General features: G+C 42.8%; 1 protein-coding gene across 1 annotated transcript in view; it reads right to left on the bottom strand.

The window, feature by feature from the left end:
• PCDH15 (protocadherin related 15) overlaps window positions 1-23,193 on the bottom strand; it is a 2,836,044-nt gene that overhangs the window by 615,340 nt on the left and 2,197,511 nt on the right. The window lies entirely within an intron of this gene.

The following is a 23,193-nucleotide window of genomic DNA, read 5'->3' as shown; positions in this document are numbered from 1 at the left end:
GTTCCCCGTAATTTTAGTCTCTAGCGGAGGTTAAGCAGACGGCTGGGGCAGATGTTTGAAGCCTGGGAAAGGGGTAATACCCACGGAGCTTCCCAGGCTACTAATATCAGCCCTCAGCTGAATACATAGCCTTTCCTAGCTATCAAAATGGGGGACGCCAAAAAACATGACGTGGGGTCCCCCCTATTTTAATAGCAAGCAAAGGCTAGGCAGACAGCTCGGGGCTGATATTAATAGCCCAGGAAGGGTGCCATGAATATTGGCCCCCTCCCAGGCTAGAAACACCAGCCGTCAGCCGCCCCAGAAATGGCGCATCCATAGGATGCGCCAATTCTGGCACTTACCCTCGCTCTTCCCACTGCCCTGTAGCGGTGGCAGTGGAGTAATTAGGCTGGGGTTGATGTCAGCTTATAATGCCAGCTGACATCAAGCCCAGGTTAGTAATGGAGAGGCATCTATAAGACACTCCCATTACTAACCCCATAGTCAAAGTTAAAGAAAAACCACAAACACCCTGAATAAAGTCCTTTAATTGAAATAAACACACAATTCTATATTGTTCTAAATTAAACCATACTTACCATCACGCCCATTTTACTTTTTATTGCAGAAGACATTGGCTTCAGCTGGAATGGGTGTGATGGTAAGTATGGTTTAATTTAGAACATTAAAAAATTGTGTGTTTATTTCAATTAAAGGACTTTATTCTGGGTGTTGTGTTTTTTTAAATACTTTACTAGAAATTCATGGCGTTCATGTCTAATATTGGCATGACCGCATGAATTTAGGGCTTAGGGCCAGCTGATAATGCCAAGCTGGCCCTAACCTCTTTATTACCCAGTGAGCCACCGCACCAGGGCCCTGGATGAGTTGGGTACAGCGCCAGAAGATGGCGCTTCCATGAACACGCCATTTTCTGGGGTGGCTGAGGACTGCAATATGCAGCGGGGGGGGCCCAGAAAGCTTGGGCCTCCCTGCGGATTCCAACCCCCAGCTGCCTAGATGTACCTGGCTGGACAGAAAAATAGGGCGAAGCCCCACGTATTTTTTTCTTAAATTATTTTATTTTAAAAGAAAGGGCTTCCCTATATTGTTGTGTCCGGCCAGGTACAAATAGACATCTGGTGGTTTGGGGTAGCCCGTTGCTGCCTGCTGTACCTGGCTGGACACAAAAATAGGGCGAAGCCCCAAGTACTTTTTTTTTAATTAATTCATGAAATTAATGAAATAATAATAAAAAAAAGGTTTACCTATATTTTTGCGTCCGGCCAGGTACAAATAGACATCTGGTGGTTGGGGGCAGCCCGTTCCTGGATGCTGTACATGGCTGGCATACAAAAATATGGCGAAGCCCACGTCAAAATTTTTGGGAAAAATTAATTAAAAAATAATAATAATTTAGGGACTGCATCTTTATTAACCCCTCACGTGGAGGGGTTAATAAAGATGCAGTCCCTAAATGTGTTTCTTTTTAAAAAGTTTATTGAATTTTTCACCAAAAATTTGACGTGGCCTTCGCCATATTTTTGCGTCCAGCCAGGTACAGCAGGCAGGAACGGGCTGTCCCTAACCCCCAGATGCCTATTAGAGATGAGCGTTGTTCTACTCGAACTATTCGCCAATCTCAAATTCGAGCTGTTTTGGGCGGTGTTCGAGCCGTTCGGCGAACACGAACAATTTGAGAAAAATTCGGCTGTTCGAGGTTATGTTCGATAACTGTTCGTGCACCAAAATCATAACTGGATTTTTTCTCAGTAATGATGAAAATTAATGTTAATACGCAGTTTGAGTGTACAGCGGGGTGGGGGGAGGGGCAGGGGATGGATCTCTGCAGGAACAATGAAGATCTCCATTTTTTTTTTCTCTTTCCCGCATTTACAGTGGGGAGGTGCAATCTGTCAGCCTATCAGCAGCGCACACACGGAGCGAAGTGCTTTTTTTCACACAAGCAAGGGCATGTGTCATTGGCAGTGTATGTCACATGTCCTTGCCCTATAAGACCAAGCCATTTTCCCCGTCGCCACCATTTTCTCACTGCTGCAGCTGCGTGTTAGACGGCACCGCTGTTGCTGTGTGCGCTATACCTTGTTAATTTCAAGCCAATTTTCGCACAAATCTACAGATAGCTTGGGAGTAGGGAATAGTTGTGATTGCAGTTGTTATGTTCTGCTACCAGAGCTAAGGAAAGAGAGGAGATCTGTCCCTACGATAGAACTCAGCTTAATCCCTACGACGTAACAGGGGACCTGATCCTGCGATCAGACCTGCTAAAGTCCTAAGCTAGTCTGTACGGAGACCTATAGATGTGGGGAAGGAATCCCTACAAGTACTAAGGACTGGGAGGAAAATGGGACACCTCCTAACAGAAATAGTAGCAGACAGACGAACAAACAAAATATATAGAACATAGAGGTCCATAGACCAAGCAAACTAACAGAGTTAGATACAGAGCACAGGCTAGCTAGAAAGTAGTTAAACAATGAAGTACAGCAAAGCCAGAAGGGCGGAGCAGGATTAAATAGGCCAACAAGGTCATGTGACCAGCAAAGGAAAAAACCTAAGAACAAGGTTCTAACAGCAGTCCTTTTAAGGACTAGGTTACAGCATTCCCTATGACTTTTATCAGGCAGGTCTGTGCTGTTAAATAGATAGGTTGTGGGAGTAAAGACTAATTGTAATTGGAGTCCTTTTCAGGACTAGGTTACATCAGTTCCTATCAGTTTTTGCCAGGCAGGTCTGTGCCAGTGCTGTGCAAGTTTTTTTCAAAGCATTTGGCTGAATCTAGCAAAGCTAATCCTTTTTGGCCTATTGCAGAGTGTGTTAGTCAGTGGAGTAGCCTATCTGTGTTGCAAGATATACCACCTGTGTATAGAATGCCAATTTTTTTACTGCACCTAGTGAAGTAAAATCTTTTGGGCATAGCATAATTCTATTAGTCCATCTATACTGACCTCCATCAGGTTGCAAATTGAATATAATTTTTTTCTGCATCTAGCTCTGAAAAAATATTGGGCTTCTAGCTGTGTGTGGGACTTGTTGTATTAGTCCATCTATACTGACCTCCATCAGGTTGCAAACTGAATATATTTTTTTCTGCATCTACCTCTGAAAAAATATTGGGCTTCTAGCTGTGTGTGGGACTTGTTCTATTAATCCATCTATACAGACCTCCATCAGGTTGCAAACTGAATATATTTTTTTCTGCATCTACCTCTGAAAAAATATTGGGCTTCTAGCTGTGTGTGGGACTTGTTGTATTAGTCCATCTATACTGACCTCCATCAGGTTGCAAATTAAAAATAATTTTTATCTGCATCTACAGTACCTCTGAAAAAATATTTGGGCTTCTAGCTGTGTGTGGGACTTGTTCTATTAGTCCATCTATACTGACCTCCATCAGGTTGCAAATTGAATATAATTTTTATCTGCATCTACCTCTGAAAAAATATTTGGCCTTCTAGCAGTGTGTGGGACTTTCTCTATTAGTCCATCTATACTGACCTCCATCAGGTTGCAAATTAAAAATAATTTTTATCTGCATCTACCTCTGAAAAAATATTTGGGCTTCTAGCTGTGTGTGGGACTTGTTCTATTAATCCATCTATACAGACCTCCATCAGGTTGCAAACTGAATATATTTTTTTCTGCATCTACCTCTGAAAAAATATTGGGCTTCTAGCTGTGTGTGGGACTTGTTGTATTAGTCCATCTATACTGACCTCCATCAGGTTGCAAACTGAATATACTTTTTTCTGAATCTACCTCTGAAAAAATATTGGGCTTCTAGCTGTGTGTGGGACTTGTTCTATTAAGCCATCTATACAGACCTCCATCAGGTTGCAAACTGAATATATTTTTTTCTGCATCTACCTCTGAAAAAATATGTGGCCTTCTAGCAGTGTGTGGGACTTTCTCTATTAGTCCATCTATACTGACCTCCATCAGGTTGCAAACTGAATATAATTTTTTTCTGCATCTAGCTCTGAAAAAATATTTGGCCTTCTAGCAGTGTGTGGGACTTTCTCTATTAGTCCATCTATACTGACCTCCATCAGGTTGCAAATTCAAAATAATTCTTATCTGCATCTACCTCTGAAAAAATATTTGGGCTTCTAGCTGTGTGTGGGACTTGTTCTATTAATCCATCTATACAGACCTCCATCAGGTTGCAAACTGAATATATTTTTTTCTGCATCTACCTCTGAAAAAATATTGGGCTTCTAGCTGTGTGTGGGACTTGTTGTATTAGTCCATCTATACTGACCTCCATCAGGTTGCAAACTGAATATATTTTTTTCTGCATCTACCTCTGAAAAAATATTGGGCTTCTAGCTGTGTGTGGGACTTGTTCTATTAATCCATCTATACAGACCTCCATCAGGTTGCAAACTGAATATATTTTTTTCTGCATCTACCTCTGAAAAAATATTGGGCTTCTAGCTGTGTGTGGGACTTGTTGTATTAGTCCATCTATACTGACCTCCATCAGGTTGCAAATTAAAAATAATTTTTATCTGCATCTACAGTACCTCTGAAAAAATATTTGGGCTTCTAGCTGTGTTTGGGACTTGTTCTATTAGTCCATCTATACTGACCTCCATCAGGTTGCAAATTGAATATAATTTTTATCTGCATCTAGCTCTGAAAAAATATTTGGCCTTCTAGCAGTGTGTGGGACTTTCTCTATTAGTCCATCTATACTGACCTCCATCAGGTTGCAAATTAAAAATAATTTTTATCTGCATCTACCTCTGAAAAAATATTTGGGCTTCTAGCTGTGTGTGGGACTTGTTCTATTAATCCATCTATACAGACCTCCATCAGGTTGCAAACTGAATATATTTTTTTCTGCATCTACCTCTGAAAAAATATTGGGCTTCTAGCTGTGTGTGGGACTTGTTGTATTAGTCCATCTATACTGACCTCCATCAGGTTGCAAACTGAATATACTTTTTTCTGCATCTACCTCTGAAAAAATATTGGGCTTCTAGCTGTGTGTGGGACTTGTTCTATTAAGCCATCTATACAGACCTCCATCAGGTTGCAAACTGAATATATTTTTTTCTGCATCTACCTCTGAAAAAATATGTGGCCTTCTAGCAGTGTGTGGGACTTTCTCTATTAGTCCATCTATACTGACCTCCATCAGGTTGCAAACTGAATATAATTTTTTTCTGCATCTAGCTCTGAAAAAATATTTGGCCTTCTAGCAGTGTGTGGGACTTTCTCTATTAGTCCATCTATACTGACCTCCATCAGGTTGCAAATTCAAAATAATTTTTTGTCTGCATCTAGCTCTGAAAAAATATTGGGCTTCTAGCTGTGTGGGACTTGTTGTATTAGTCCATCTATACTGACCTCCATCAGGTTGCAAATTAAAAATAATTTTTATCTGCATCTACAGTACCTCTGAAAAAATATTTGGGCTTCTAGCTGTGTGTGGGACTTGTTCTATTAGTCCATCTATACTGACCTCCATCAGGTTGCAAATTGAATATAATTTTTATCTGCATCTAGCTCTAAAAAAATATTTGGCTTCTAGCAGTGTGTGGGACTTTCTCTATTAGTCCATCTATACTGACCTCCATCAGGTTGCAAATTAAAAATAATTTTTATCTGCATCTACCTCTGAAAAAATATTTGGGCTTCTAGCTGTGTGTGGGACTTGTTCTATTAATCCATCTATACAGACCTCCATCAGGTTGCAAACTGAATATATTTTTTTCTGCATCTACCTCTGAAAAAATATTGGGCTTCTAGCTGTGTGTGGGACTTGTTGTATTAGTCCATCTATACTGACCTCCATCAGGTTGCAAACTGAATATATTTTTTTCTGCATCTACCTCTGAAAAAATATTGGGCTTCTAGCTTTGTGTGGGACTTGTTCTATTAATCCATCTATACAGACCTCCATCAGGTTGCAAACTGAATATATTTTTTTCTGCATCTACCTCTGAAAAAATATGTGGCCTTCTAGGAGTGTGTGGGACTTTCTCTATTAGTCCATCTATACTGACCTCCATCAGGTTGCAAATTCAAAATAATTTTTTGTCTGCATCTAGCTCTGAAAAAATATTGGGCTTCTAGCTGTGTGTGGGACTTGTTGTATTAGTCCATCTATACTGACCTCCATCAGGTTGCAAACTGAATATATTTTTTTCTGCATCTACCTCTGAAAAAATATTGGGCTTCTAGCTGTGTGTGGGACTTGTTCTATTAATCCATCTATACAGACCTCCATCAGGTTGCAAACTGAATATATTTTTTTCTGCATCTACCTCTGAAAAAATATTTGGGCTTCTAGCTGTGTGTGGGACTTGTTCTATTAATCCATCTATACAGACCTCCATCAGGTTGCAAACTGAATATATTTTTTTCTACATCTACCTCTGAAAAAATATTGGGCTTCTAGCTGTGTGTGGGACTTGTTGTAATAGTCCATCTATACTGACCTCCATCAGGTTGCAAACTGAATATATTTTTTTCTGCATCTACCTCTGAAAAAATATTGGGCCTTCTAGCAGTTTGTGGGACTTTCTCTGTTAGTCAATCTATACTGACCTCCATAAGGTTGCAAATTCAAAATAATTTTTTGTCTGCATCTAGCTCTGAAAAAATATTGGGCTTCTAGCTGTGTGTGGGACTTGTTGTATTAGTCCATCTATACTGACCTCCATCAGGTTGCAAATTAAAAATAATTTTTATCTGCATCTACAGTACCTCTGAAACAATATTTGGGCTTCTAGCTGTGTGTGGGACTTGTTCTATTAGTCCATCTATACTGACCTCCATCAGGTTGCAAATTGAATATAATTTTTATCTGCATCTAGCTCTGAAAAAATATTTGGCCTTCTAGCAGTGTGTGGGACTTTCTCTATTAGTCCATCTATACTGACCTCCATCAGGTTACAAATTAAAAATAATTTTTATCTGCATCTACCTCTGAAAAAATATTTGGGCTTCTAGCTGTGTGTGGGACTTGTTCTATTAGTCCATCTATACTGACCTCCATCAGGTTGCAAATTGAATATAATTTTTATCTGCATCTAGCTCTGAAAAAATATTTGGCCTTCTAGCAGTGTGTGGGACTTTCTCTATTAGTCCATCTATACTGACCTCCATCAGGTTGCAAATTAAAAATAATTTTTTTCTGCATCTACCTCTGAAAAAATATTTGGGCTTCTAGCTGTGTGTGGGACTTGTTCTATTAATCCATCTATACAGACCTCCATCAGGTTGCAAACTGAATATATTTTTTTCTGCATCTACCTCTGAAAAAATATTGGGCTTCTAGCTGTGTGTGGGACTTGTTGTATTAGTCCATCTATATTGACCTCCATCAGGTTGCAAACTGAATATATTTTTTTCTGCATCTACCTCTGAAAAAATATTGGGCTTCTAGCTGTGTGTGGGACTTGTTCTATTAATCCATCTATACAGACCCCCATAAGGTTGCAAACTGAATATATTTTTTTCTGCATCTACCTCTGAAAAAATATTTGGCCTTCTAGCAGTGTGTGGGACTTTCTCTATTAGTCCATCTATACTGACCTCCATCAGGTTGCAAATTAAAAATAATTTTTATCTGCATCTACCTCTGAAAAAATATTTGGGCTTCTAGCTGTGTGTGGGACTTGTTCTATTAATCCATCTATACAGACCTCCATCAGGTTGCAAACTGAATATATTTTTTTCTGCATCTACCTCTGAAAAAATATTTGGCTTCTAGCTGTGTGTGGGACTTGTTCTATTAATCCATCTATACAGACCTCCATCAGGTTGCAAACTGAATATATTTTTTTCTGCATCTACCTCTGAAAAAATATTTGGGTTTCTTGCTGTTTGTGGGACTTGTTCTATTAATCCATCTATACAGACCTCCATCAGGTTGCAAACTGAATATATTTTTTTCTGCATCTACCTCTGAAAAAATATTGGGCTTCTAGCTGTGTGTGGGACTTGTTGTATTAGTCCATCTATACTGACCTCCATCAGGTTGCAAACTGAATATATTTTTTTCTGCATCTACCTCTGAAAAAATATTGGGCCTTCTAGCAGTGTGTGGGACTTTCTCTATTAGTCCATCTATACTGACCTCCATCAGGTTGCAAATTCAAAATAATTTTTTGTCTGCATCTAGCTCTGAAAAAATATTGGGCTTCTAGCTGTGTGTGGGACTTCTTGTATTAGTCCATCTATACTGACCTCCATCAGGTTGCAAATTAAAAATAATTTTTATCTGCATCTACAGTACCTCTGAAACAATATTTGGGCTTCTAGCTGTGTGTGGGACTTGTTCTATTAGTCCATCTATACTGACCTCCATCAGGTTGCAAATTGAATATAATTTATATCTGCATCTAGCTCTGAAAAAATATTTGGCCTTCTAGCAGTGTGTGGGACTTTCTCTATTAGTCCATCTATACTGACCTCCATCAGGTTGCAAATTAAAAATAATTTTTATCTGCATCTACCTCTGAAAAAATATTTGGGCTTCTAGCTGTTTGTGGGACTTGTTCTATTAGTCCATCTATACTGACCTCCATCAGGTTACAAATTGAATATAATTTTTATCTGCATCTAGCTCTGAAAAAATATTTGGCCTTCTAGCAGTGTGTGGGACTTTCTCTATTAGTTCATCTATACTGACCTCCATCAGGTTGCAAATTAAAAATAATTTTTATCTGCATCTACCTCTGAAAAAATATTTGGGCTTCTAGCTGTGTGTGGGACTTGTTCTATTAATCCATCTATACAGACCTCCATCAGGTTGCAAACTGAATATATTTTTTTCTGCATCTACCTCTGAAAAAATATGTGGCCTTCTAGGAGTGTGTGGGACTTTCTCTATTAGTCCATCTATACTGACCTCCATCAGGTTGCAAATTCAAAATAATTTTTTGTCTGCATCTAGCTCTGAAAAAATATTGGGCTTCTAGCTGTGTGTGGGACTTGTTGTATTAGTCCATCTATACTGACCTCCATCAGGTTGCAAACTGAATATATTTTTTTCTGCATCTACCTCTGAAAAAATATTGGGCCTTCTAGCAGTGTGTGGGACTTTCTCTATTAGTCCATCTATACTGACCTCCATAAGGTTGCAAATTCAAAATAATTTTTTGTCTCCATCTAGCTCTGAAAAAATATTGGGCTTCTAGCTGTGTGTGGGACTTGTTGTATTAGTCCATCTATACTGACCTCCATCAGGTTGCAAATTAAAAATAATTTTTATCTGCATCTACAGTACCTCTGAAACAATATTTGGGCTTCTAGCTGTGTGTGGGACTTGTTCTATTAGTCCATCTATACTGACCTCCATCAGGTTGCAAATTGAATATAATTTTTATCTGCATCTAGCTCTGAAAAAATATTTGGCCTTCTAGCAGTGTGTGGGACTTTCTCTATTAGTCCATCTATACTGACCTCCATCAGGTTACAAATTAAAAATAATTTTTATCTGCATCTACCTCTGAAAAAATATTTGGGCTTCTAGCTGTGTGTGGGACTTGTTCTATTAGTCCATCTATACTGACCTCCATCAGGTTGCAAATTGAATATAATTTTTATCTGCATCTAGCTCTGAAAAAATAATTGGCCTTCTAGCAGTGTGTGGGACTTTCTCTATTAGTCCATCTATACTGACCTCCATCAGGTTGCAAATTAAAAATAATTTTTATCTGCATCTATCTCTGAAAAAATATTTGGGCTTCTAGCTGTGTGTGGGACTTGTTCTATTAATCCATCTATACAGACCTCCATCAGGTTGCAAACTGAATATATTTTTTTCTGCATCTACCTCTGGAAAAATATTGGGCTTCTAGCTGTGTGTGGGACTTGTTGTATTAGTCCATCTATACTGACCTCCATCAGGTTGCAAACTGAATATATTTTTTTCTGCATCTACCTCTGAAAAAATATTGGGCTTCTAGCTGTGTGTGGGACTTGTTCTATTAATCCATCTATACAGACCTCCATCAGGTTGCAAACTGAATATATTTTTTTCTGCATCTACCTCTGAAAAAATATTTGGCCTTCTAGCAGTGTGTGGGACTTTCTCTATTAGTCCATCTATACTGACCTCCATCAGGTTGCAAATTAAAAATAATTTTTATCTGCATCTACCTCTGAAAAAATATTTGGGCTTCTAGCTGTGTGTTGGACTTGTTCTATTAATCCATCTATACAGACCTCCATCAGGTTGCAAACAGAATATATTTTTTTCTGCATCTACCTCTGAAAAAATATTTGGGCTTCTTGCTGTGTGTGGGACTTGTTCTATTAATCCATCTATACAGACCTCCATCAGGTTGCAAACTGAATATATTTTTTTCTGCATCTACCTCTGAAAAAATATTGGGCTTCTAGCTTTGTGTGGGACTTGTTGTATTAGTCCATCTATACTGACCTCCATCAGGTTGCAAACTGAATATATTTTTTTCTGCATCTACCTCTGAAAAAATATTGGGCCTTCTAGCAGTGTGTGGGACTTTCTCTATTAGTCCATCTATACTGACCTCCATCAGGTTGCAAATTCAAAATAATTTTTTGTCTGCATCTAGCTCTGAAAAAATATTGGGCTTCTAGCTGTGTGTGGGACTTGTTTTATTAGTCCATCTATACTGACCTCCATCAGGTTGCAAATTAAAAATAATTTTTATCTGCATCTACAGTACCTCTGAAACAATATTTGGGCTTCTAGCTGTGTGTGGGACTTGTTCTATTAGTCCATCTATACTGACCTCCATCAGGTTGCAAATTGAATATAATTTATATCTGCATCTAGCTCTGAAAAAATATTTGGCCTTCTAGCAGTGTGTGGGACTTTCTCTATTAGTCCATCTATACTGACCTCCATCAGGTTGCAAATTCAAAATAATTTTTATCTGCATATACCTCTGAAACAATATTTGGGCTTCTAGCTGTGTGTGGGACTTGTTCTATTAGTCCATCTATACTGACCTCCATCAGGTTGCAAATTGAATATAATTTTTATCTGCATCTAGCTGTGAAAAAATATTTGGCCTTCTAGCAGTGTGTGGGACTTTCTCTATTAGTCCATCTAGCCTGACCTCCATCAGGTTGCAAATTAAAAATAATTTTTATCTGCATCTACCTCTGAAAAAATATTTGGGCTTCTAGCTGTGTGTGGGACTTGTTCTATTAATCCATCTATACAGACCTCCATCTGGTTGCAAACTGAATATATTTTTTTCTGCATCTACCTCTGAAAAAATTTTGGGCTTCTAGCTGTGTGTGGGACTTGTTGTATTAGTCCATCTATACTGACCTCCATCAGGTTGCAAACTGAATATATTTTTTTCTGCATCTACCTCTGAAAAAATATTGGGCTTCTAGCTGTGTGTGGGACTTGTTCTATTAATCCATCTATACAGACCTCCATCAGGTTGCAAACTGAATATATTTTTTTCTGCACCTACCTCTGAAAAAATATGTGGCCTTCTAGCAGTGTGTGGGACTTTCTCTATTAGTCCATCTATACTGACCTCCATCAGGTTGCAAATTAAAAATAATTTTTATCTGCATCTACAGTACCTCTGAAAAAATATTTGGGCTTCTAGCTGTGTGTGGGACTTGTTCTATTAGTCCATCTATACTGACCTCCATCAGGTTGCAAATTGAATATAATTTTTATCTGCATCTAGCTCTGAAAAAATATTTGGCCTTCTAGCAGTGTGTGGGACTTTCTCTATTAGTCCATCTATACTGACCTCCATCAGGTTGCAAATTGAATATAATTTTTATCTGCATCTAGCTCTGAAAAAATATTTGGCCTTCTAGCAGTGTGTGGGACTTTCTCTATTAGTCCATCTATACTGACCTCCATCAGGTTGCAAATTAAAAATAATTTTTATCTGCATCTACCTCTGAAAAAATATTTGGGCTTCTAGCAGTGTGTGGGACTCATTGTATTAGGCCATCTATACCAAGCTCCACCAGCTTTGAAATTAATAATAATTTTTAGCTGCATCTAGCCCTGAAAATAATTTTTCCCAATAGTGGTAGCAATAGAAATATGGGTCGCGCGCCTGGCTAACAAAAATATACGCTTCATAACACAAAACACCAGCCTAGCGCACTGCATTAATAAGATGGCATCATCGTCTCTCCCAGTGCTAGGCCTACTACGCAGGCTAGTATTCCTGTGCCTAAAACACAATGTATGGGTCCGCGTTAGCCACTATGCTGAGGGGTATAAAGCTGCTGCTAATGCTTTATAACAATTCAATTGGCAGATTTTCACAGAGCTCTTCCACAACGCCCACCCATCGGGCAACAGTTGCCCACCCTCCCTATGGGATCTAGTGGCGAATAGTTGATGCCATTAATCAGAGCGTCAGTTGCCCCGTCAACGTGGCAAGCATACGGTAACGCATGGGAAGAGTGGACACGACTAGCAGCAGGCAGACTGGTTGACCAATGTGAACAAGCCAGATCACAAGTCACCATAGAATTTCTCCACCAGCTAATGATGAGGGGCATATCAGGGGCGTCAGCGCAGCGGTGTCTGACCGGAGTAGCATTTCACTTCCAACTACTGAATTGGGGAGATGTGACAAAGATTCATCATCAGACAATCCATAAAAGGGTGGAAAAGGGGTCAGCCAAGTCAGGAATGTAGACGTCCCGTCCCGTGTCACTAAAACTGATTTCTCACATCTTATCCCTAACACCATTAACATGACACTCACAATTTGAAGCAACACTAATGTCTACTGCATTTGTGATCGCCTTCTTCGGGGCGCTATGTATAAGCAAATTAGTCCCTCAATCCAAAATTACCACCAGTAGACGCTTATTACACCAGGAAGTAGTCATAGCCAATAATGCAATACGTGTATGCATACACCAATCGAAAACGGTTCCAGCGGGCAGGGGTACTTGGGTACTTCTACAACCCACAAACGGTACACTGAGTCGGGTAACAATAGTAAAAACATATCTAACCATCAGATCACAAAGTAATTTCTTCGTATCACACATTGATGGAACGCCATTATCAAGATACCTGTTCCAAGCTATATTTAATAAATGCATAACATCGGCAGGGAACCACCCCAAAGATTACGGGACACACTCATTCCGCATAGGTGCGGCCACGGAAGCAGCAAGAGCAGGACTGTCAGAAACGGAAGTTCAGAGGATAGGGAGATGGCGATCCACGTGTTTGGCGAGATACATAAGACCGGACTTGTTATCCTAACGTGGTTTGTTTCTTTTACAGGTGACGCTAAGCCAACAGTGTGAGTGATAGGCCACTCGTATATATATTGGGCACAAAAAAGGGCGAAAGTCCGCCCAGGCGGGAGGAAATTAGACTTTCATAACACATATTTCAACTGGAGAGGTATTAGAGGCCTGCTATGGCCACAGGTACTAATGGAGGTAATCAAGGTAGGGAGAGAGGCAAGAGGTCCGGTCATCTTAGTTATACAGGCCGGGGGAAACAACCTAGGTCATCACAAGAGCGCATAACTAATGGCAATAATGAAACTAGACACTGAGCGCTTCAGAGAATTTTTCACAAAATTAGCGATAGTATGGTCAGAGATTGTGCCGATAGCGGTATGGCAAGGTGCGCGAGACATCACGGCCATCGAATGGACAAGGCGGGTAATAAATATTCGGATGGCAAAATTTAGAAGAGACAGAGGCGGTGTAGTGATACGACACTGACAACTGGAAGGAGATAAAGCAGGCCTCATACGGCCCGACGGTGTTCACTTAATAGATATTGGACTGGACATATTCCTGTCAGGACTCCAGGACGGAGTGGAACAAGCGTTAAGAGTGATGGGTGGGGGTCAGAGTCCTGCATACGAGTACGCTGGATCCTCCGTGGCCTGGAAATAGAAAGGACATGTTGGAGAGTTACACTTGTTGGCCATCTGGCCGGAGTGGGGACCCAGGGCATGCTGCAACAAGCTGAATTATTTTAGAAATAAAATGCCTTTCTAATGGAATGAGTATAAAGAGTTAATAAAGCTGTGACCGATCCTCACCCATCCAGTTGTAAGAGTTACATTATTGGGTTGTCCATGAAAGGGGGGCAGTAGGGGGGCTGAGCATCTGGGTTTGGTTGGGGGTCCCCACAGTCTGCCTAGGCTAGATTAATTTAAAAATTCTTATTAGATACACAGGCGGTGCAGCTTGCTTCGCACTGGGCTACTACGCCCAAAGTATTGCCTAGGCTAGATGCAGTTAAAAATTCTACGCTGACTAGCAGACACTGAAGATTTGGAGCAGACCTCTGAGTAAACAGCTCTTCAGACTCAACCATCTGTGTTACCCCAAGCCATAGTGTATGTAGTTTCTTACAGTTAAAAGGGGGGGGTGCGACCCAACCCACCTGGAATTGATGATGCCAACGTCACGTAAGACACAGCAAGGGGACTCCCAAAATTGTGGCACAGACACCACTTAACCCTAGAATGCATACCTGTGGCCTTGCAGGCCCGCCCAGTTAATTGTTTTCTATTTTCTGCAAGATTGCTTTAGTTAGAATTTTGAAACTCTAGGTATTCTTCATGTATATAGTTGTTTGTCATTTGAGTTTGAGTTATTCCATGTTATTTGCACACGGGCCTAAAGGGCCCCAGGTATGTGAAAGTGTAGATTTTTATGGTCATGCGTTCTAGGGTTAAGTGGCATCAATTGCCCCACTGTTGCTTAAAACGGTTGGTGAGGTGATTTTACCAAATCCCCAAGCTTTTAGTCTCCCAAGGATGACACAGGGGTAGAAATGTCCTTGCGAATCCATGATTTGATCATCTTTATGAACGTGAGTCTGTCTACATTCTCAGTGGACAGCCGTGTGCGCTTATCTGTCAGCACACCACCAGCAGCGCTGAACACACGTTCAGAGAGAACGCTGGCTGCATGGCATGACAAGATCTCCAAGGCGTGAGTGGCGAGCTCCGGCGATTTTTCAAGATTGGAATACCAAAATGAGCAAGGGTCCAGTGACACAGTCATGGCTTCGATGTTCACTTGGAGATTCTCCTGTACCATCCTCTCTAGGCATTGACTATGTGTCAGACTTCTTGTCTCCTGTGGCCTTTCAAAGGATGGTCTAAAAAAGTGGTGAAACGATTCCACAAAATTGCTGTTACCAGCAGATACTGTGTTACTGTTACTGTTTGAGTGATGAAGACTCGACAGTCCCACCGTTGGCAAGTTAGAACTGTGAGATTCACTACGTGCACCACTGGTGTTTTGTGGAAAAGCACATGTAAGATTCTGCAACAGATACTCCTGCATTCGTCAATACCTTTTTATGGCAGGAATTATTTCGGCAAATATACTTTTGTACCGGGGATCTAAGAATGTGGCAACCCAGTAGTCGGGATTACTTCGAATTCTGACAATCCGGGGGTCATGTTGCAGGTAGTGCAGCAAGAAGGCACTCATGTGTCTTGCGCATCCAGAAGGACCAAGTCCTTGTTGTGTTGGTAGCGAGGTAAGAATCATGCTTCCTTCCTCTGCCCTCTCCCTCCAACCTCGCACAACAGAAATGTGATCAAGGTCTCCCTCATCTGATGAGTCTTCCATGCCCATTGCCAGTTCGTCCTCCACTTCTTCCTCGGCTCCTGCACCTTCCTCAACAGTTTGGCTGCTACCATGCTCCCTGGTTAATCCCTCTCCCCCACCCTCCCATGCCTGCCGCCTTGGTGCTGCCAACCGTCTGGACCTTGGAGATGTTATCCCTTCCGCATACGACTCCTCCTCTACTTCCTCCACCTCCTCTTGTCCCACCACCTGACTCCGAATTCTGTTTAACATGTGCTCCAGCATGTACATCACCATAATAGTCATGCTGATAATGGCATCGTCAGCACTAAACATCTTCGTTGCCATTTCAAGACTGTGCAGAAGGGTGCATAGGTCCCTGATCTGAGACCACTCCTCCAGCGTGATTTGCCCCACCTCTGGATCTCGTTGGCCCAGGCTATACGTCAGAACGTATTGCACCAGGGCTTGTCAGTGCTGCCACAGTCGCTGCAACTTGTGCAGAGTTGAATTCCACCGTGTCGGCACATCGCATTTCAGCCGGTGAACTGGCAGGCCCAACGACTTCTGTAGAGATGTAAGTCGTTGAACTGCGGGATGCGAATGGCGGAAGTGAGCACACAGCGACCGTGCACTCTGCAGAAGGCCATCTAGTCCGGGATAGTGGGCTAAAAATTGCTGGACAACCAGGTTCAACACGTGAGCCATACAAGGCACGTGTGTGACATTGCCCCGGCGAAGTGCCGCACCCAGGTTTGCAGCATTGTCGCACATGGCCTTCCCTGGTTGCAGGTCCAGTGGAGACAACCTTTCATGAAACTGGGTCTCCAGAGCTGACCAAAACTCCTCAGCTGTGTGACTCACATTTCCCAGACATTTCAAAGTAAACACTGATGCGTTGAGCCCTGCTGCCAGCATAGTAAGGAGGTGTGCAGGATTCCTTCTGCGCAGTTAGAAAGCAGGTGGCATTACCAGACAGGCTTTGGGTGCAGGTGGAGGACCGAGAGGAGGTTGAGGAGGCAGAAGCAGTGGAGGAAGTTCGAGATAAAGAGGATTAACACACAACTCGTGGGGACGGTAAGACTTGGACAGCAGCCCCTTGTCCTGCTGTCACCATAGTTACCCAGTGCCCAGTCAGCGACATGTAACGCCCCTGTCCATGCCTTCTCGTCCAAGTGTCTGTGGTGAAGTGCACCCTGTCACACACAGAGTTTCTCAAAGAAGCGGTGATGTTGTGTGCGACATGCTAGTGGAGCGCAGGCACACCTTTCTTTGAGAAGTAGTGCCGACTGGGCATCTGGTACTGGGGCACTGTGACGGACATAAGGTCTTGAAAATCCTCCGTGTCCTCCAGGTGGAAAGGCAGCATTTCTGTAGCCAACAGCTTGCAGATGGTGAAATTCAACCTCTTAGCTTTCTCAAGGCTAGGAGGAAATGGTCTTTTACTTTTCCACATCTGAGGGACCGAGGGCTGGCTGTTGTGCTTAGACGGTGTTGAGTAGGGTGTCCCCGGCAACTTCCGGTCTGTGAGGAAGATGCAGGCGGACATGTTAGGTTGCCTTGATCCAAAGGTGGTGCTCTCGATGTCGGAGAGCGCTCAACACTAGCAGGTGTTTCCACTTCCCAATGAACTGACGACCTGCCAATCACACTGGCTGTTGCGGGTAAAAAGGTGGCAGGTCTGCGTCCAAAAACATGTGTGACTGCTGTCCCCCCAGTCACAGAGGATGAAGAGGCTGCGGATTCACAAGATGGGGCAGACGGTGGTTGGCCCAGCCGGCTAGGCCGCATTGTAGCACAGTGAGCTTCCCACTGCAACTTATGCTTCATATCCATGTGACGGTACATGCATGAAGTACTCAAACTATGTATTTTTTGGCCTCTACTTAGCTTTTGCTGACAAATATTACAGATAACACGAGTTGGGTCATCCTTATCGATCTGAATAAATGCCCAGGCTATGCAAGGCTTAGAGCCCATGTGACCTGAAGAGCCACTACGACTTGTGGTCAGAGGCAGAGTTGTGGTTGAGGATGCAGTTGTTGACGTGCTTCAAGTACTCCGTCTCTGTTCAGGAAGGCGCAACCTAACCTCGTCGTCAATAGGATCTGTGATGCCCCGCTGCGCTTGGTATCACAGATCCTACAAGAGTGCATTGATGGAATCCTCCACAAGAGGCCCCCATAAACATTCACACATCTCCACCTTCCACCTCAGACCAGCAGAGGGAGCCCGTTAGGGATATAAATAGGGAAGGTGGAGCTAGGCAGTTCAGTTCCTCTGAAGAGTTCCTGCAGTAGAGAAGCCTAAGAGAGGTCAGTCTGCAGTGGAGCTCAGTCTAGTCTAGAGAACGCAGTTAATAGTTCAGCAGTGGAGAACGAGGCTCCTGCTTGCTAGATTCAGGGAGCCCAGAGAGAGCTTAAGGTGTGCCGGTGCCGTAAGATCAGTGAAGCGCGGCAAGCTGCCGTTAGTGTGTATAGCCTAGTGAGGGCCCGAGTAGGCCGAAGGCGAGTGGCGAGTTAGTACATAAGGGGCAGAGGAGCTTAACCAGCTCACCCCGAAGCATTTACCGGACACAGGATCCAAGCTTACCGGTATCTCTATGACCCAGTAAGGCATAACCGGAATCCCTGGAGAACTACAAGTCCCAGGATCGCTAAGGTGCTGATATGTAACAGAGCCAGGAGACGCTTAGGCCCCGCATACTGGGAGCGTGAACTCCAAGAGAAGGCCCTACCACAAGGTCAGCCAGCGCAGGACAGAGACAAAGTTAGGCCTAGCTCCAGGCAGGTCAGAAACTTACTACGCAGAGGCAAGAAACAGGAAGCCCTACACCCGCTCATTGGGGAGGATCCTGATATGCACCCTTCACCCTACAGTGCTCCGGGATGTGCCTGAATTTCCACCAGTAAAAGGTACTGAAGTGACTACCGTGTCCGTTCCCGTTCTTGCTCTGACCCAGCTGGGTCTCGCCTGTCCTGCATTCCCCCTGCATACGCTGCCCTGAGACCTAGCTCCACCTGTGGGGAGCTATACCATCGAGCTGCCTTATCACCGGCCTCAGTGGACTGCTGCAGCGCTGGTGCTTGTCACCAGATACCACAGGTGGCGTCATGAACTCTTATAAAATTAACAATTATCCACCTTTTTAAAGAGAGACCCCAGGGTACGGGCCAGGGAGCCGACCACCGCGACATCCCCAAGGCCAGGCAAATGCCCGGGTACCGAGTCATCCCCATCCCCAGGGCTAGTCACATCCTCCTCCACCTCCTCTGCTGACCTCATCGACTGTCTGACTGTGGGTTGACAGTAAGTGGGATCTCCAACCTCGTCATCATCACCCTGTGTGTTATCACACCCGTCGCCCTCAGAGCCAACCTCTTCCTGCCCTGACCGAAAAGTCAAGTTGTCTCTCCAATCAGGTATTTGAGTCTCATCATCGTCTTCATCATTGTCTCCACCAACAGGAGTTACAGTTTGGGAACAAGGGTCTACATTATGCTCAGAACCTTCTTCATCTGGTCCTGGATCCAACTTATAAAGATTCTGGGCATCGGATCAGATCATTTCTTCATCTGGATTAACAGAAGCTCTGGAGCAGACCTCCATTTCCCAGGCTATAGTATGAGTAAACAGCTGGGCAGACTCAGCCATCTGTGTTACCCCATACTCAGACGGGCAGCTGGAGACTTGGGAGCTGTGAGGAAGCAAGTGCGATTGGGGTGACACCTCTGAGGACTGGAGTATTTGTGATGTTGAAATTGAGGTGATGGAGAGCCCACTTGAAGGAGCACTTGATATCCGTTGAAGCACCTGCTGTTTTTGTGCCTCATCTAGAATTTGTAGCGATGGGCGTGTCCGTAAGAATGGGATCGTATCACATTGTCCACGAAAAGAAGTCGACATTTTAGTTTGGCTGGAATATGGTCTTTCTTCTGCAGATGTTACTCCCCCCCCCACCGTGGGGGGCCTCGACCCACCGGCGGACAGGCACCAGTATTGGGATAGGGGGGCTGGCCGTCAGGGTCCACCGCGGCTCTGGCACAAACCCGGCGACACAGAGGTGGCACAGGCAGGAACGGACTGGCCTTGTCGTCTTCACACTTTTTGGATTTTAGAAGGGCATGACATGCCTATATCTGTGTCTCCCCCTCCTTTTACTCCTCCACCTCTTTTCTTTTCGCATGACTATATGTACTTGTCACTTTTCCATGTGTTAGTTGTTTCTTCTGAGCAGTTTGTCAGCTTTTGGACACCTTTGAAGGTGTTTTCTATGTGTTTCTATGTGTTTTTGTTTACCTGCCATTGGTTTTAACGGTGTTCGAAGGTGTTCGACGAACAGTTCGACGAACAGTTCGGCGAACACATGGGTGTTCGACAAACCGAACCGAACTCGAACACTACGGGGGTGGCTCAACACTAATGCCTATTTGTACCTGGCTGGAAACAAAAACACAGGGAAGCCCTTTTTTTATTTATTTCATGAATTTCATGAAATAATTAAAAATAAATTGCCGTGAGGCTTCGCCCTATTTTTGTTTCCAGCCAGGTACATCTAGGCAGCTGGGGGCTGCAATCCGCAGCACAGGGAGGCCCAAGCTTTCTGGTCGCCCCCCCCGCTGCAAATTGCAGTCCGCAGCCACCCCAGAAAATGGCGCGTTCATAGAAGCGCCATCTTCTGGCGCTGTACCCAACTCATCCAAGGCCCTGGTGCGGTGGCTCACTGGGTAATAGAGGGGTTAGGGCCTGCTTGGCATTATCAGCTGGCCCTAAGACCGAAATTCATGGAGTCACGCCAATATTAGACATGACCACCATGAATTTCTAGTAAAGCATTTAAAAAAACACAACACCCAGAATAAAGTCCTTTAATTGAAATAAACACACAATTTTTTAATGTTCTAAATTAAAACATACTTACCATCACGCCCATTCCAGCTGATGCCAATGTCTTCTGCAATAAATGTAAAATAATAAAGCAACCTCATCCTTACCTTTCCATGGTTCCCAGGACAGCTTCAGCTCTGCTACATTCACATGACAGGCTGGACATGCTTGCGCTCTGCAATCTCTCTGAAGGATGACCAGCTGGATGGCATCGTTCAGCTGCGATCCAGCCTGTCATCTCAATGCCATCCCAGCGTGGGAGAATTTTCCTGCTCAAGCACTAAGCGCAGGAGAATTCACACACGCTGTCAGTGACGTGCAAGAGGTGAGCTGAGTTCATTGGACATGAGCTCACCTCATGCAAGTCACTGACAGCGTGGGAAAATTCTCCTGCGCTCAGCGCTTCAGCAGGAGAATTTTCCCACGCTGTCAGTGACGTGCATGAGGTGAGCTGAGTTCATTGGACATGACCTCAGCTCATCTTTATGCCGTCACAGCTAGACACTGAGGAGCGCAAGCATGCCTGCGCTTCTCAGTGTCTGCGGCATGGCAAGCTGGATGTCAGCTTTCGGCCGCGATCCAGCCTGTCATGTGAATGTAGCAGAGCTGGAGCCATCGTGGGAACCATGGAAAGGTAAAGATGATGTTTGTTTATTATTTTACTTTTATTGCAGAAGACATTGGCTTCAGCTGGAATGGGCGTGATGGTAAGTTTGGTTTAATTTAGAACAATAAAGAATTGTGTGTTTATTTCAATTAAATGACTTTATTCTGGGTGTTTGTGTTTTTTTATAACTTTGACTATGGGGTTAGTAATGGGGGTGTCTTATAGACGCCTCTCCATTACTAACCTGGGCTTGATGTCAGCTGGCATTATAAGCTGTTATCAACCCCAGCCCTATTACTCCACTGCCACCGCTACAGGGCAGTGGTAAGAGCGAGCCTAAGTGCCAGAATTGGCGCATCCTATGGATGCACCATTTCTGGGGCGGCTGGTATTTCTAGCCTGGGAGGGGGCCAATATTCATGGCACCCTTCCTGGGCTATTAATATCAGCCCCCAGCTGTCTGCCTAGCCTTTGCTAGCTATTAAAATAGGGGGGACCCCACGTCATTTTTTTGGGGGTCCGCCATTTTAATAGCTAGTAAAGACTAGGTATTCAGCTGGGGGCTGATATTAGTAGCCTGGGAAGCTCCGTGGGTATTACCCCCTTCCCATGCTTCAAACATCTGGCCCCAGCCGTCTGCTTAACCTCCGCTAGAGACTAAAATTACGGGGAACCCCACGCCAATTTTTTTTTAAATAAATCCTTTATTTTAACACTAAATGACAAGTACAGTAATCAACACTATCACTGTACTTCTTATATATGTAACTGACATGTTTCTATCTATCTAATCTATGTGTGATGCTCTATTCTTTCTATTCTTAATTGTCGGGTACCGAGGCTGAATTGCCGGCCGGCTTTTTTAAAGAGACGGTGCATGAAAACACTATTATTTTTATTATTAAATCCTTTAACACTAAATGACAAGTACAGTAAGCTGAGCTCTGTCATCCAGCTTGTCATCCTTCAGAGACACTGCAGATCGCAGGCATTATGGGAACTTCCGATTCCGGTATTCGATATTCTTAAAGTATCGGAACTCAGTATCGGAACTCGCGAATATCGGTCGATACCCAATATTTCAGTATCGGAATGCTCAACACTAATTATAATACAACTCTACAAATGTTTAATTCCTCAATATTTTTTTTCATTCTTTAATGTTTCTTTTTATTCCTTTACATTCCCCAGTATACTGTAGAATGGCCAAGTTTAAGCTTCTGAGGCAGATCTTTTTCATTGGGCCTATTTTACTTAAATATTTCATTAATGAATTGAATAATCTTTTCATTTTTTGTGAGACTTTGAAACCAGGAAAATAAGAGTATAAGTGGTCTTACAATTTCTATCTAGAAATTGATTAAAACATTAAAGAGTAATGGAGGATTTTCTCAATATTTTTTGTCTCCTTGATCACAAATCAAATCAGAGTTCACCTTTTATTTAACCTTCTTTGAATGTCTGCCTCTTACAAAAGACATCTTTGTTATTCAAGACGAAGCAGGAACAATAGCTTCCAATCAATCTCTATGAGATTATTTTCTTAGGACATTATGCACCAGAGATGTCTAGTAAGATAATTTAGATGGCAATTATTTTTTTTACATTTTTTTACTTTTTTACCATGTATCATTTTTAACATTGAAGAAGGGGATGACACAGATTGCTATCAGAAATGCAATCCTAAGGTGCCCATTCACATTTAAGCAAAGTCATTGAGATCCACCCTCAATTGTTGAATATAATGTACATGGGCACCTTTATTCATCCTGGTTATACCAATTGAAGGGGAACTGCTGGCAGACAGCTTTCTTCATGTCATACTATCAGGGCCTCTTTTAAGCAAATTGGTTGACTCAGCAAAAGAAAACAGTGGGGTCCCAAATGCTTTCAGTTGTACCATCACATAGAAACATTTAGGTTGGATTTACATGAGCTGAGTTTCAGACTATTAAACAAGTACCATTAAATACTGTATATTCCACTTATTTGGCGCTTGTTTACTGGCCTTTTTACACAGCCTGACCAAGAATGATGGGCAAAAAAGATTACTAATGGATCAATCTGTCCCCATACAGCATCATGTTCTCAGCAGCACATCTGCAGTTTACATCGGGCGATGTGCTGCTGAGAACAATGATTTTTCTTCCGTCATGAATAATCCAATCACC

Source organism: Phyllobates terribilis, unplaced genomic scaffold (genome assembly GCF_046119375.1).
Source record: "Phyllobates terribilis strain yellow unplaced genomic scaffold, ASM4611937v1 Scaffold_5__5_contigs__length_657084704, whole genome shotgun sequence".
NCBI lineage: Eukaryota > Metazoa > Chordata > Amphibia > Anura > Dendrobatidae > Phyllobates > Phyllobates terribilis.
This window is presented reverse-complemented; position numbering and strand designations above follow the sequence as displayed.